The following is a 16023-nucleotide window of genomic DNA, read 5'->3' as shown; positions in this document are numbered from 1 at the left end:
TTTTCAGACATGCGACAGCTCCACTGAGATCATCAGTAACAGGATTGAGGGAACCCTCTACCTTTTTTCCCCCTTCATATGCAATCAGTAATAAAATTCTTGCATTCGAAGAACTGGTCATCCAAGAAGTGGAAAAGACTGTAAGTGAGCCAAAATACATCAGATTTAACTTAAGTACCAAACAAAAATTGGCCCTCAAAACCTTGAAAGAAAATGCTGACATAGTCATCAAACCCGCCGATAAGGGCGGGGCGATTGTGGTCCAAGACACCGCTGCTTATAAAAGAGAAATTTACAGACAACTGAATGACGGAGTCAGCTATAAACTAATTCACAGTGATCCTTCAAAAGATCTAGCCCTAGAGATACTTCGAACTACACAAAGGGGTTTAGATGAAGGCTTTCTATCCCAACAAGAGTACAATTTCCTGAACCAAAGTCATCCACGTCTGGCTACTATATACACCTTGCCCAAGGTGCACAAAGGCCTCGACAACCCACCCGGGCGCCCAATAGTGTCCGGGTGCGGATCAATGCTAGAACCACTGAACCAATATATTGACTTTTTTCTGAAACCACTGGCCACAAGAACTAAGACGTATCTCCGAGATACAACCCAGGTTATCAACTTGATCGACCAGAGACCATTCGATCCAGATAATCAACTGTTAGTAACCTGCGACATAGTGTCCTTATACACTAGCATCCCTCAACATGACGCTATTGTGATTATGGAAAAGGCCCTTGAAACCAGAATGGCTCCAGTCCAAGTACCCACATACTTTATCATAGAACTGTTGAGAATAGCTATGATGAAAAATTTCTTTATGTTTCAGGGCGAGTTCTTTTTGCAAACTAAGGGAGTAGCTATGGGGGCTACTTTTGCCCCCAATTTGGCCATACTTTATATGGCCGACTATGAGGAACGGATGATCTTTAGTGACACCAACCCATTCGGACACCACATCAATATGTGGGTCCGATATATTGACGACGTACTCTGCTTGTGGACTGGTACCCGGGAAGAGCTTATGACCTTTCATTCTTGGCTCAACATACAGAGCACGGACATACAATTCACCCTTGAGGCCAACCAGGAGAAGGTCGCATTCTTGGATATAACCATCTACTACAATCCTGAAACAAAATCACTTGAGACCACCTTATTTCGTAAACCCATTGAGCGGAACTCGCTACTTGAATATAACAGCCATCATCCGAGGGGACTTAGAGATAACCTGCCAGTCGGACAGTTCCTTAGGATCAGACGGAATTGTTCCTCTAAAGAGAACTATATACTGGAATCACAAGATCTTGCAGACCGACTAACAGCTCGAGGCTATCCCACACGTCTCACAAAACGGGCACGCAAAAGAGCCCGGTATAGTCCCAGAGAGCACCTATTGAATTGTGAAAGTAAAGAGGATTCAGCTGCTGAACGAATCATCTGTGTGACCACATTTTCAACGCGCAGTAACGATATAAAAAAAGTTATCAATAAGCATTGGCGCATGATAGCTGATGACATCGGACAAAAGACACTACCGCTACACTCTTTCAAAAGAGCTCGCAACATCAGGGATCAAGTTGTACGCTCATTCCTCCCCACACCGCCGAATCCCACCATTCAATCATTATGGCATCTACCTCCGATTGTGGGACACACTAGATGTGGATCATGCACTGCATGTGCAACCACAATTCAAACTAAGGAGTTGAAATATAGAGGAAAAACGTATACCCTGAAGTCACATACCAACTGTAACTCCTCAAACGTCATCTATTGGATTAAGTGCCCGTGTGACCTGGCATATGTAGGCCAGACCCAACAGAAGGTGAAAGCCCGTATATTACAACACGGCAGCAGGATCAGGTGTCAAGTACAGGGGGCCCCCCTAGTGGATCATTGCACCTTGAAGAGTCACACTCCAGAGACCTTGCAATGGCTTGTCCTCGAAAAAATCACCCTTGACCCCAGAGGTGGTAACATCGCACGCATTCTAACTTTGAGAGAATCAAAATGGATGACGTTGTTGGACACTATCCGAAATGGGCTAAACGAGTCAGAGAGCAGCCATGCCCAATTAGCCACTTTTGGTCGTTGACACCTGAACATTTTCGCTCCCTGAGTGAGCTACCCTCTATACAGCATTAAACAATTCCTTGTGAGCCACCTGTGTGAATAGTCGCTAGGCGCGATTAGCTATGTTGAGACGTTGGACCAAGTATCCAATATATGCCGGATTTGAACGTGCTGACCATCTCGGTATTTCAATTATTCATGGTCCAATTCAAACCTCATGTTAAAGGAGATCTTCACCCTCATGTCTGGGAGGTGCATCTCTTTACAGGAATATTATACATACGAACGTAAGGAATACAGTAATTGATATGTACACAATAACTATGTTACTCCATTTGAAAAGATTATAGTATGATTACCAGGTTCATATTTAAATTACTTCACTATAATAATTTGTGAAAAAATGGAGGAGATTTTCACCCTCCTGGCTGAGAGGTGCATCTCTTCCGTTAGCAATGGTAATAATTTTAATAAGACTACTACTATTCACAATTCCGATGTGCCCAGACCTAATTTAACAGTTGGCATACCTAACTAAATGCAATAATACACGTTACATGATCTACACCCTCATGGTGTAGAGATGCATTATTATTCACGAGTGTTTATTTATTACATTCACGACACACATTTTATCTGATCTACACCCTCATGTTGGAGAGGTGCATCAGTATTCAAGAACGTAGGTATGTACTACATTTATAACGTCATCGCGCTAGATTGTAAACACTAGGTGTTGCACAGGTCCGCGTTTGACTCTTTAAAATTAGGTTGCCACTAGCAACGCTCAGGACTACACGTCCGTCTTTCATGTTGACCCGGAACAGTCACTAGCACCTCACGTTACCAAGGGCAACGCTCCGGAGGTATATAACCTCCGCGCAGGCCACGCCCACCTGCTTACAGCCTGCAGTCAGGAGAGACGTAAATCCTTGAACTCCGTGCCAGTTCTTAAACGGTAAGAACTTCCCCACCCTATAAATCCCCTGAACTGACCTAAAATCTTCACAGAGTCGGCAATAATTAACCGCCTCTGTTTACCCACAGATACGGCAACACGCGAGGCGATCTTCACGGACGCTCCGCTTTGATTAAATAACAACGTCCAACCCCTCTGACCTTTCGAGGTAAATTATGCATTATTCTTTATGTGACACAAGCCTTGTATGTATTTAAATTGCTTCACGATCCGACTAACACTTACCCCACCGCCCACAGGTTCTGGTGGACCAAACTACACGCCTAACCCTTCCTATTCGCTACAATCTATTACATACTATTTTGATCGACCGTGTCCATAACGCTGGCATTCAGGGAGTGGCCCTTGACTGGCTCAGATCTTTCCTTCATCAGCGTTCTCAATCTGTTCATCTTTCCACTTTTTCCGCTCCTTATACTTCCCTTCCTTGTGGTGTACCCCAGGGTTCTGCACTTTCTCCTCTCCTGTTTAATTTGTATCTCCAGCCACTTTTAGCCTCCCTTCGAAACGCCCCAGTCACAATCCTTAATTATGCTGATGACCTTCAGTTAATTTTTCCCATCACTTCTCATTCGTCTTCCCGCATCGATTTTCAGTCCACTATGCTGTCCATTGCGGAGTGGATGTATCATAGTCATTTAAAGTTAAATCCTACAAAAACAGAGCTTGTCCTGGTAGGAGGTCCCTCGCATCCTTGGAATGCCACCTTCTGGCCCACCACTTTGGGGTCAGCACCCACCCCGGTGAGCTCTGTCAAAAGCCTGGGGGTGATCATCTCCAATGATCTCTCCATGAAGCCGCACATTAACGCGGTGACATCTGCCTGTTTTTTTCACCTCAGGCGAATTCGCAAGATCAGTCGTTTCCTTACTAAAGAAGCACTAATTCAAGTTGTCATCGCGCTCATAACTTCCAGGCTTGACTATGCTAATAGTCTGTATGCTGGAATCCCCGCCTGTCACCTCCACCGACTTCAGCTGGTGCAGAATCAGGCTGCCCGGCTGATCTTTCGTCTGCCCAAATATGAACATGTCACCCCCCTTCTCCGTTCTCTTCACTGGCTCCCCATTTCGAAGCGTTCCACTTTCAAACTGGCATGCACTACCTTTAAGGCACTTTCAAACGCAGCCCCTCTGTTTATATCCTCAACTCTGTCTCGTCACATCCCTTCTCGAGCTCTCCGCTCTGCGTCACTCAACCTTCTGGATGTCCCCCGATTTAAAAGGAAAAAACACGGTGGTCTGAGTTTTTCGGTCCTGGCCCCATCGACCTGGAATTCCTTGCCGCCTTTTCTCCGCTTTTGCCCTAAATATGAGCTGTTTCGAAAATCTTTAAAAACTTTGCTTTTTCAAGCTGCTTTCGACTAACTCCCCTCCCTAGGTCACTGGTTACTGTTTTAAGCGCCAAGAAACCTATGGTGATAGCGCGCGGTACAAATAATTTTAATAGAATTAATAGAATAGACGCTCCGCTTTGATTAAATAACAACGTCCAACCCCTCTGACCTTTCGAGGTAAATTATGCATTATTCTTTATGTGACACAAGCCTTGTATGTATTTAAATTGCTTCACGATCCGACTAACACTTACCCCACCGCCCACAGGTTCTGGTGGACCAAACTACACGCCTAACCCTTCCTATTCGCTACAATCAGGCTCCCGCTGATAACAACGCAAATCAGGTGAGCCCCCCTGTCCTTTTGGGGTTTAGACAAAAGCCACCTATCAGTTGTGCAGCATTCTGATACACAACCTTGAATTAACATCCACAGATGCGGCACAATCCTCACCTAATATAGCGATATCCAAGAGCAGGATTTTATCCAATCAAGCTATTCTAATAGGTAAGCGCCTTTTTCCAACAATCAGGTCACCCTGTACAGTTCAAATACGGGCTGTCCTATTAATGTATATTACCCTGCCTGCAGATGCAGCCTGCTCGCCCAGCAAGAATATTTTGGCCAAGGCCATGAAGTCTGCTCTACATGAGCAGGTATGTTTTTCTCTAATATGTTTTTCTCTAATTTATAACTCTCGAATAGACCTCATTCACCTACATATCACCATCCATATCCAAAAGGTCCAACTCTCTGGGAATCTTAGGACCCCCCATGGATTTAATAATTCCCATTTACGATTTTGGTTCTTGCTGGTTGAGTCAGGGCTTTGTGTTGGTGTGAGTCTGTATACACTGATGTTTCACAAATTAGATACCAGTTGTGGTTCATATGGAATGATTTGAAATGCATATTTAAATGTTGATTGATTTCTCTCTGTACTAAGGTTCTCAACAGCACAGTTCTAACATGTTTTATAATAGGTTTACATGTAGTTAACCATGGTAATAGTCTCAGTCATGTGTTTACCGCTCACTACGGTAACTTGACATTGATTGTCAGTAAGTTATATCTACGCTTTTCATTTCCAGATATTGTAGTGCCCTTTTGCTGACTACCCTGTCCTGATGAAGACCCCGATGTAAGGTCACAATCACGCCTACAAGTGTAGCGTGGGGTCGAAACGTCGACGGCTACTCTCATCTTTTGTTTTTGTTGGCTTTGCCCTATGATTTTGAATATTTCGTTGTCAACAGAAACAATTCAATTGCTTTGGGATATATGATAATCCCCATATGTTTGGGCTCAGAAACCTGAAGCCACGAAACCTTATTGCATTTTGAAATAATTCTGCAATAGATGATTTGTCACCAACTCTATTCCCTCACTATTCCCCTTTCACAGCATCACGCTATCCCACTTCCCTTCCCTTTCTGGGGCACTTTTACTTACTAAATAAGATAGCTCATGCACTGTGATTAATTGACATTGCCTGTTTTAATTAATTTTTGCAAATAAATTCAAGCAAATGTATCAATCTCTACTGGGACCCTTCTTTCATATACTACTTAGCACCCAGGTCCCATGTGGATATCTCGGGTAGAACCCCCCTTCTATACCAATTATCTGAGCAGGTGCATACCTGCGAGGTTCCTTTAGGTCCTAATTCGTCCTTTAGAATTCATTTCTCGAGACCATGGTAGAAAGTGAACTACTTTCGTATACAGAAGATTACATCAACACTCTCCTGCAAGACCAAAATAACCAATTTCTGTCTAATACCAATCTACAAGTAGATGTTACTCTGAATGACAAAATTACCAGACTTGAGAGATTAGAAAAAAAACTCATTAGAACAAGACTTCATGGATACCTGTTCACGAAATATTTACAGGAGAACATCATTCCGGTTGGCCTCCAAATTAAAATAGAACCGGCTATTTTTGTCGACGTACCTAAATTCAAGGAGGGATTTAGCTACGTCTCTAACAATTGCTCCCGACACTGGATGGTGTTGGGAGTGGAGACAGCCGCGGAACAAGTACAAACACTTACCAAAGAAATTGCGGCCTTAAGATCTGAAATACTTGGGGACAGCACCTTGACCAATGCCAAATCCGCCCTTGAGTCTCTTGATGCTACCCTAAAAGAGTTTGATGTCACCACTCAAACGAAGAAGTTAGAAAAATTAGCCAAGGACATACGAGCATTCGACAAGAAAAGTGTCTACCCATACCTACAACCGGACTATTACAAGCAAGACACCCAAGGCCGATTTTCCAACCGAGGGAGAAGTGGATACAGAGGCAGGAGACCTTTCACCACGTTCTCTGACTCTTCGTATAGCTCTGGAAGCGAATCAGAACCTGCAACACCTGGTCCCTCATACAATTACTCTTATCCAGAATTCAACTATCCACCATACCCACCACCGCCACCTCATTTTTTAGGCAGAGGCCAGACGCAATGGAGACCGCCCCGAGGTCGGGGCAATTGGTCCGGAGGACTGCAACGTGGACAACAATCCAACATGGGCAACCAGAACGGAGGCCGTGGACGCTCGCAGAAACAAGTCACCTTCCGCCCCGAGAACCATGGCGAAATATCAACCCGGAGAAACACGTACCGGTGGTGACAACCCAACACGTACCGGTGGTGACCACCCAACCTATACAGGTTTCTTCTAGCCCCGTAGTAAACATCTCCAAATACAAACTATCTGAAGATGAAGAAAAAGTATTGAGCAAGGGTCTTTCTTATGTTCCAACTACACCTCCAAACAGATTCCAACTAAAAACGGAACTTTATAATTTCTTCAGGAAAATCCGTTTACGGTACTTTTTCAGACATGCGACAGCTCCACTGAGATCATCAGTAACAGGATTGAGGGAACCCTCTACCTTTTTTCCCCCTTCATATGCAATCAGTAATAAAATTCTTGCATTCGAAGAACTGGTCATCCAAGAAGTGGAAAAGACTGTAAGTGAGCCAAAATACATCAGATTTAACTTAAGTACCAAACAAAAATTGGCCCTCAAAACCTTGAAAGAAAATGCTGACATAGTCATCAAACCCGCCGATAAGGGCGGGGCGATTGTGGTCCAAGACACCGCTGCTTATAAAAGAGAAATTTACAGACAACTGAATGACGGAGTCAGCTATAAACTAATTCACAGTGATCCTTCAAAAGATCTAGCCCTAGAGATACTTCGAACTACACAAAGGGGTTTAGATGAAGGCTTTCTATCCCAACAAGAGTACAATTTCCTGAACCAAAGTCATCCACGTCTGGCTACTATATACACCTTGCCCAAGGTGCACAAAGGCCTCGACAACCCACCCGGGCGCCCAATAGTGTCCGGGTGCGGATCAATGCTAGAACCACTGAACCAATATATTGACTTTTTTCTGAAACCACTGGCCACAAGAACTAAGACGTATCTCCGAGATACAACCCAGGTTATCAACTTGATCGACCAGAGACCATTCGATCCAGATAATCAACTGTTAGTAACCTGCGACATAGTGTCCTTATACACTAGCATCCCTCAACATGACGCTATTGTGATTATGGAAAAGGCCCTTGAAACCAGAACGGCTCCATTCCAAGTACCCACATACTTTATCATAGAACTGTTGAGAATAGCTATGATGAAAAATTTCTTTATGTTTCAGGGCGAGTTCTTTTTGCAAACTAAGGGAGTAGCTATGGGGGCTACTTTTGCCCCCAATTTGGCCATACTTTATATGGCCGACTATGAGGAACGGATGATCTTTAGTGACACCAACCCATTCGGACACCACATCAATATGTGGGTCCGATATATTGACGACGTACTCTGCTTGTGGACTGGTACCCGGGAAGAGCTTATGACCTTTCATTCTTGGCTCAACATACAGAGCACGGACATACAATTCACCCTTGAGGCCAACCAGGAGAAGGTCGCATTCTTGGATATAACCATCTACTACAATCCTGAAACAAAATCACTTGAGACCACCTTATTTCGTAAACCCATTGAGCGGAACTCGCTACTTGAATATAACAGCCATCATCCGAGGGGACTTAGAGATAACCTGCCAGTCGGACAGTTCCTTAGGATCAGACGGAATTGTTCCTCTAAAGAGAACTATATACTGGAATCACAAGATCTTGCAGACCGACTAACAGCTCGAGGCTATCCCACACGTCTCACAAAACGGGCACGCAAAAGAGCCTGTTATAGTCCCAGAGAGCACCTATTGAATTGTGAAAGTAAAGAGGATTCAGCTGCTGAACGAATCATCTGTGTGACCACATTTTCAACGCGCAGTAACGATATAAAAAAAGTTATCAATAAGCATTGGCGCATGATAGCTGATGACATCGGACAAAAGACGCTACCGCTACACTCTTTCAAAAGAGCTCGCAACATCAGGGATCAAGTTGTATGCTCATTCCTCCCCACACCGCCGAATCCCACCATTCAATCATTATGGCATCTACCTCCGATTGTGGGACACACTAGATGTGGATCATGCACTGCATGTGCAACCACAATTCAAACTAAGGAGTTGAAATATAGAGGAAAAACGTATACCCTGAAGTCACATACCAACTGTAACTCCTCAAACGTCATCTATTGGATTAAGTGCCCGTGTGACCTGGCATATGTAGGCCAGACCCAACAGAAGGTGAAAGCCCGTATATTACAACACGGCAGCAGGATCAGGTGTCAAGTACAGGGGGCCCCCCTAGTGGATCATTGCACCTTGAAGAGTCACACTCCAGAGACCTTGCAATGGCTTGTCCTCGAAAAAATCACCCTTGACCCCAGAGGTGGTAACATCGCACGCATTCTAACTTTGAGAGAATCAAAATGGATGACGTTGTTGGACACTATCCGAAATGGGCTAAACGAGTCAGAGAGCAGCCATGCCCAATTAGCCACTTTTGGTCGTTGACACCTGAACATTTTCGCTCCCTGAGTGAGCTACCCTCTATACAGCATTAAACAATTCCTTGTGAGCCACCTGTGTGAATAGTCGCTAGGCGCAATTAGCTATGTTGAGACGTTGGACCAAGTATCCAATATATGCCGGATTTGAACGTGCTGCCCATCTCGGTATTTCAATTATTCATGGTCCAATTCAAACCTCATGTTAAAGGAGATCTTCACCCTCATGTCTGGGAGGTGCATCTCTTTACAGGAATATTATACATACGAACGTAAGGAATACAGTAATTGATATGTACACAATAACTATGTTACTCCATTTGAAAAGATTATAGTATGATTACCAGGTTCATATTTAAATTACTTCACTATAATAATTTGTGAAAAAATGGAGGAGATTTTCACCCTCCTGGCTGAGAGGTGCATCTCTTCCGTTAGCAATGGTAATAATTTTAATAAGACTACTACTATTCACAATTCCGATGTGCCCAGACCTAATTTAACAGTTGGCATACCTAACTAAATGCAATAATACACGTTACATGATCTACACCCTCATGGTGTAGAGATGCATTATTATTCACGAGTGTTTATTTATTACATTCACGACACACATTTTATCTGATCTACACCCTCATGTTGGAGAGGTGCATCAGTATTCAAGAACGTAGGTATGTACTACATTTATAACGTCATCGCGCTAGATTGTAAACACTAGGTGTTGCACAGGTCCGCGTTTGACTCTTTAAAATTAGGTTGCCACTAGCAACGCTCAGGACTACACGTCCGTCTTTCATGTTGACCCGGAACAGTCACTAGCACCTCACGTTACCAAGGGCAACGCTCCGGAGGTATATAACCTCCGCGCAGGCCACGCCCACCTGCTTACAGCCTGCAGTCAGGAGAGACGTAAATCCTTGAACTCCGTGCCAGTTCTTAAACGGTAAGAACTTCCCCACCCTATAAATCCCCTGAACTGACCTAAAATCTTCACAGAGTCGGCAATAATTAACCGCCTCTGTTTACCCACAGATACGGCAACACGCGAGGCGATCTTCACGGAACCTCCGCTTTGATTAAATAACAACGTCCAACCCCTCTGACCTTTCGAGGTAAATTATGCATTATTCTTTATGTGACACAAGCCTTGTATGTATTTAAATTGCTTCACGATCCGACTAACACTTACCCCACCGCCCACAGGTTCTGGTGGACCAAACTACACGCCTAACCCTTCCTATTCGCTACAATCAGGCTCCCGCTGATAACAACGCAAATCAGGTGAGCCCCCCTGTCCTTTTGGGGTTTAGACAAAAGCCACCTATCAGTTGTGCAGCATTCTGATACACAACCTTGAATTAACATCCACAGATGCGGCACAATCCTCACCTAATATAGCGATATCCAAGAGCAGGATTTTATCCAATCAAGCTATTCTAATAGGTAAGCGCCTTTTTCCAACAATCAGGTCACCCTGTACAGTTCAAATACGGGCTGTCCTATTAATGTATATTACCCTGCCTGCAGATGCAGCCTGCTCGCCCAGCAAGAATATTTTGGCCAAGGCCATGAAGTCTGCTCTACATGAGCAGGTATGTTTTTCTCTAATATGTTTTTCTCTAATTTATAACTCTCGAATAGACCTCATTCACCTACATATCACCATCCATATCCAAAAGGTCCAACTCTCTGGGAATCTTAGGACCCCCCATGGATTTAATAATTCCCATTTACGATTTTGGTTCTTCCTGGTTGAGTCAGGGCTTTGTGTTGGTGTGAGTCTGTATACACTGATGTTTCACAAATTAGATACCAGTTGTGGTTCATATGGAATGATTTGAAATGCATATTTAAATGCTGATTGATTTCTCTCTGTACTAAGGTTCTCAACAGCACAGTTCTAACATGTTTTATAATAGGTTTACATGTAGTTAACCATGGTAATAGTCTCAGTCATGTGTTTACCGCTCACTACGGTAACTTGACATTGATTGTCAGTAAGTTATATCTACGCTTTTCATTTCCAGATATTGTAGTGCCCTTTTGCTGACTACCCTGTCCTGATGAAGACCCCGATGTAAGGTCACAATCACGCCTACAAGTGTAGCGTGGGGTCGAAACGTCGACGGCTACTCTCATCTTTTGTTTTTGTTGGCTTTCCCCTATGATTTTGAATATTTCGTTGTCAACAGAAACAATTCAATTGCTTTGGGATATATGATAATCCCCATATGTTTGGGCTCAGAAACCTGAAGCCACGAAACCTTATTGCATTTTGAAATAATTCTGCAATAGATGATTTGTCACCAACTCTATTCCCTCACTATTCCCCTTTCACAGCATCACGCTATCCCACTTCCCTTCCCTTTCTGGGGCACTTTTACTTACTAAATAAGATAGCTCATGCACTGTGATTAATTGACATTGCCTGTTTTAATTAGCGAGATCTCCAGCAACGAGAAACAGGCTATGGAGGAGAAGGCATCACATTGCAGTCTGGTAGCACTGGACGACAAACAAATGCAGAACCGTGCAATGTGTAGTGATGGCTTTCAGCCCAAAATCTACTCAAAATCCTCATTCCTAAAGGACGCAGGGGCAGTGTTAACTCTCAATAATAAAAGTTTGATTCATCTCCCTTCTCCCCTCTGCCCAGAGTCTGCACCTTATTCAAAACAACAACAAATAGGAAAAAAAGACGACGAAGAGGGCAAGGGCAAGGGTAAGAAAGGTGAAAGGGTAGCCCAGAGCCTGGATGGCACCCAAGAAATAGGGTCAGATTTAAATACACTAAGGGCAACAAAGTCCCTTGGACTCCCATAAAAACCATAGAGAAGGTACACTGATTGGCTGAAACCAATCTGCGACCAAGAGTCTCTGGTCCGCCATCTGAAGTAAGATCAGGCCAATCACTTGAACCCTTAGTCACAGTAGCGATAGGAAGAGAAGATTTAAACTCCAAGCACCTCCAAAGTATTAAGGAGGGGCAGCCCACTATTCCTTTGGTCATTTCCTCTTCATTTTCAACTACGGAGGTCATTAATGCTGCACAAGAGACCACAACACAGCACACTATCAAACGAGAGGTACAATTATCAATGGTGGATGAGTATCACTCCTCACAAAGGGCACCGGTAACAAAGCAGCAGCTGGCCTTCTTCTGGCTCACAAAGGACTCATATAGACACCAAAGGGAGTCCAGGATGATAATACTTGTGTGAGTCTCACTACCTTTTCTCAACTAGAATACCCTGCAAACCTCAAATTTTGTCCAAAATCGTGCATTTTCCTCATATTTCTGTGAGGAAATGTCCCAGCATCTCTGGGGATGCATAAAATTCCTACAACCTGGCATTTCCACACTTCTCTCAATAAAAACAGCACCCTACTCGTGTGCTTGACCTAGCACTCTTGACAGGAATTGACCAAATAAAGGACCATGTAAAGATAAATTGAATTTATATGGTCACAATTTGCTGTTCCTGTTCCAGACTTTAGGCCAGCCACACATACGGAGTACCGTTTTAACTGGGAGAAGTATGGAAAGGTTTGATCAACTAGGGGGCTTTATTGATGCTTGGTGGGTCATTATTATGCCATGGAACACTGATCAAAGTAAAACCTGTTGTGTCTAATTGCATTTAGTGATTTCACTTTTAATCACTGTGACGTCCATGTCTGTCCCAGTGACAGAAAAAGAAAGTATTTCGGGTCACAAGAAAAGCTTTTCCCTCACATTTTGAAATGATTTTTAAAGACTGCTGATTATATTTTGAGTGGAACTTCCTGTTTACAGCCGTCTCTTCATATTCTGTGAAACCTGTGCATTAGAGTTTTCTGTGGTCACTATTAATTCACCCTGTATTCACTGTATTGATCAGTTTGACTCTAAGCATCTTCTAACTAGTAAATATAATGAGCAATTCATGTGTCTTCTAAACAAAACATGCTTCTGTACAAGTAATGTCCATCGGCCTAGAAAAGTAAGCTTGTGAACTCCGAACATTGATGGATGAAATGCTTAAATTAATCTCAGCCACTGGTAATCACTCAAGCCACATCACAGTCCATTGGTATTTTGCACATCATGCCACCTCAGTTTGGACCCAGCCATGTTCAAATTAGCCTTCGCCCTGCGCCAAGGGGTGCAGTCAAACCCGAACACACAGGCCAGGCTCACCCTAAACTGAAACACAATCAACCCAGGACCAGTTGTGCCCTTATTAGGGCTTATCAGCCAGGTATAACTTAGTTCAAATGGCACAGTGTGCAGGGGACCCACATCTGGGCATACCCATCCCACTTAGGTCAACACACTAAAGTATACAAACAAGTGATGGATGGGATTCTTGAATAACTCTCAGCCACTGGTATTCGCTTGAGCCGCATTCCAGTCCATTGTTATTTTGCACACCATGTCACTTCAGTTTGGACACAGCCATATGCAAATCCGTCTTGACCCTGTTCCAATGGGAGCAGTCCAGTCAAGCTGCCAGACCAGATCTCCCTGAACTGGAATACAAGCAACCCAGGACAGTTGTTGCCCTTGTTAGGGCCTAACATCCAGGTACAGCTTGGTTTTAGGGACGCAGTGTGCACAACACCTACTTCTGGGCATACCCATTCCACTTAGGGGGACAACCCCAGGAGCTGTTGGGGACTCCTTACCAGGACTTATGCTGGAAGTGAGGCCTGCCACCAACCTTAAGGTAGCACATAAACCTGTCAGCAGAGAACTAGGGTTGTGATTCTGGGCACTGACAGCTGTCAGTAGCCTCTGCTGCCTGCTTGCCGTTGGGTCAGCACTGGCCTTGTCATGGGGGTTAGGTCCTGTCTTGGGAGGCAAGATGGGCCCACTGACCTTGTAGGTCCTGCTTGCCATTTAAGTGTTGGTTGGCCTCAGTGGGTAAGTTAGATATTGCCCTAGCTAATGTATGGGCTAGTTAGGCCAATGCCCCATAGTCCCAAGGAAAAGGAAGACAAAAAATAAACCGAGACACAGTCATATGCAAGCTACAATTTAGATTGGGGTCTGTCATATGTTTAGATGAATCAAATCCTCATAGGGAGTGACCCTAGGAGAAGAATTTGAGGCTTAATAAGCCCTACAAAGGCCAGCCAGTCTCCCCATCCTTCCTACTGAATTTTCAAGGAAAAAAACAAAGATTCTGGTCAATTCTCCTGGACATATTAGCTGGGACTGAGGTGGAGGACTAAAGAAAGGCTGCTTTTCAGATTCATCTCCACTATTAGATACTAGTGCAATGAGTCTGTGACGCACTGGGCCCTGCTGACCAGACCTCAGTTTATGTGGTATGTCTTAAAAGTGTAGGTTTAATTGGCCCTTACCCGATTGCCATAAATTAACTTACTTACAAGTCCCTGGAATATGGTACTAAGGGTACCCAAGCCTGTAGGTTAAAGTGTCTCTCATAGACTGCAACACTTATTTTGCCACCATGAGTTGGGCAAAGTAAAGCAAGACTCACAGCTTGCCATTGCTGGCTGGCATAGCAGTTTCCAAACTGCTAACTTGACTTTGTCATTTAGACTAATGACACAGTCATATCTTCCTTTTCAGTATATATGTCACCCTTAAGGTAGGCCTATACGAGCCCTAAGGCTGGGTGCTGTATATTAAAGCAGGAAACATGTTGTTATATGTTCTAACAGTAAATACTTACATTGGGTAAGTTAGATATTGCCCTAGCTACGGTATGGGCTAGTGAGGCCAATTTCCCATGGTCCCAAGGAAAAGGAAGACAAAGAATACACTGAGACACAGTAATATGCAAGCTCCAATTTAGGTTGGGTACTGTCATGTTTTTTAGATGAATCAACTCGTCATAGGGAATGACCCTAGCAGAAGGATATGAGGTTTAATAAGCCCTACAAAGGCCAGCCAGTCTCCCCATCCTTCCTACTGAATTGTCAAGGAAAGCAACAAAGAGTCTGGTCAATTCTCCTGGACATATTAGCTGGGACGGAGGTGGAGGACTGAGGAAATGCTGTTTTTCAGATTCATCTCCACCATTAGATATTAGTGTAATGAGTCTGTCACGCACAGGGCCCTGCTGACCAGGCCTCAGTGTATGTGGTATGACTCTTAAAAGTGCAGGTTTAATTGGCCCTCAACCAATTGCCATAAATTCACTTACTTATATGTCCCTAGAATATGGTACACCCAAGCCTGTAGGTTAAAGTGTCTCTCATAGACTGCAACACTTATTTTGCCACCATGAGTTTGACAAAGTAAAGCAAGACTCACAGCCTGCTATTGTTGGCTGGCATAGCAGTTTCCGAACTGCTAACTTTAGTTTGTCATTTAGACTAAAGACGCAGTAATACCTTCCTTTTCAATATATATAACTCACTCACTCTTAAGGTGGGCCTATCTAGCCCTAAGGCAGGGTGCTGTATATTAAAGCAGGAAACATGTTGTTATATGTTCTAACAGTAAATACCCAAATTGTCATTTTTGCTGCAGAAAATTCAAGAGCCTCATTGGTGAATACAGGTTTACACTCTGACAACTCAGCTGTGTGCTAACTTCTGAATGGGATAACTAAAGTTGGTGCTTCAGGGTACCAAAAGAATCAATACATTAAACCTATGTCATGCTCAAGTTGAACTGAATGTCATTTTTAAGTAAATTGCAACTTTAGAAAGTTACCACTGTTTTCCCTC

Source organism: Lissotriton vulgaris, chromosome 1_1 (assembly GCF_964263255.1).
Source record: "Lissotriton vulgaris chromosome 1_1, aLisVul1.2, whole genome shotgun sequence".
NCBI classification, from domain to species: Eukaryota; Metazoa; Chordata; class Amphibia; order Caudata; family Salamandridae; genus Lissotriton; species Lissotriton vulgaris.
This window is presented reverse-complemented; position numbering follows the sequence as displayed.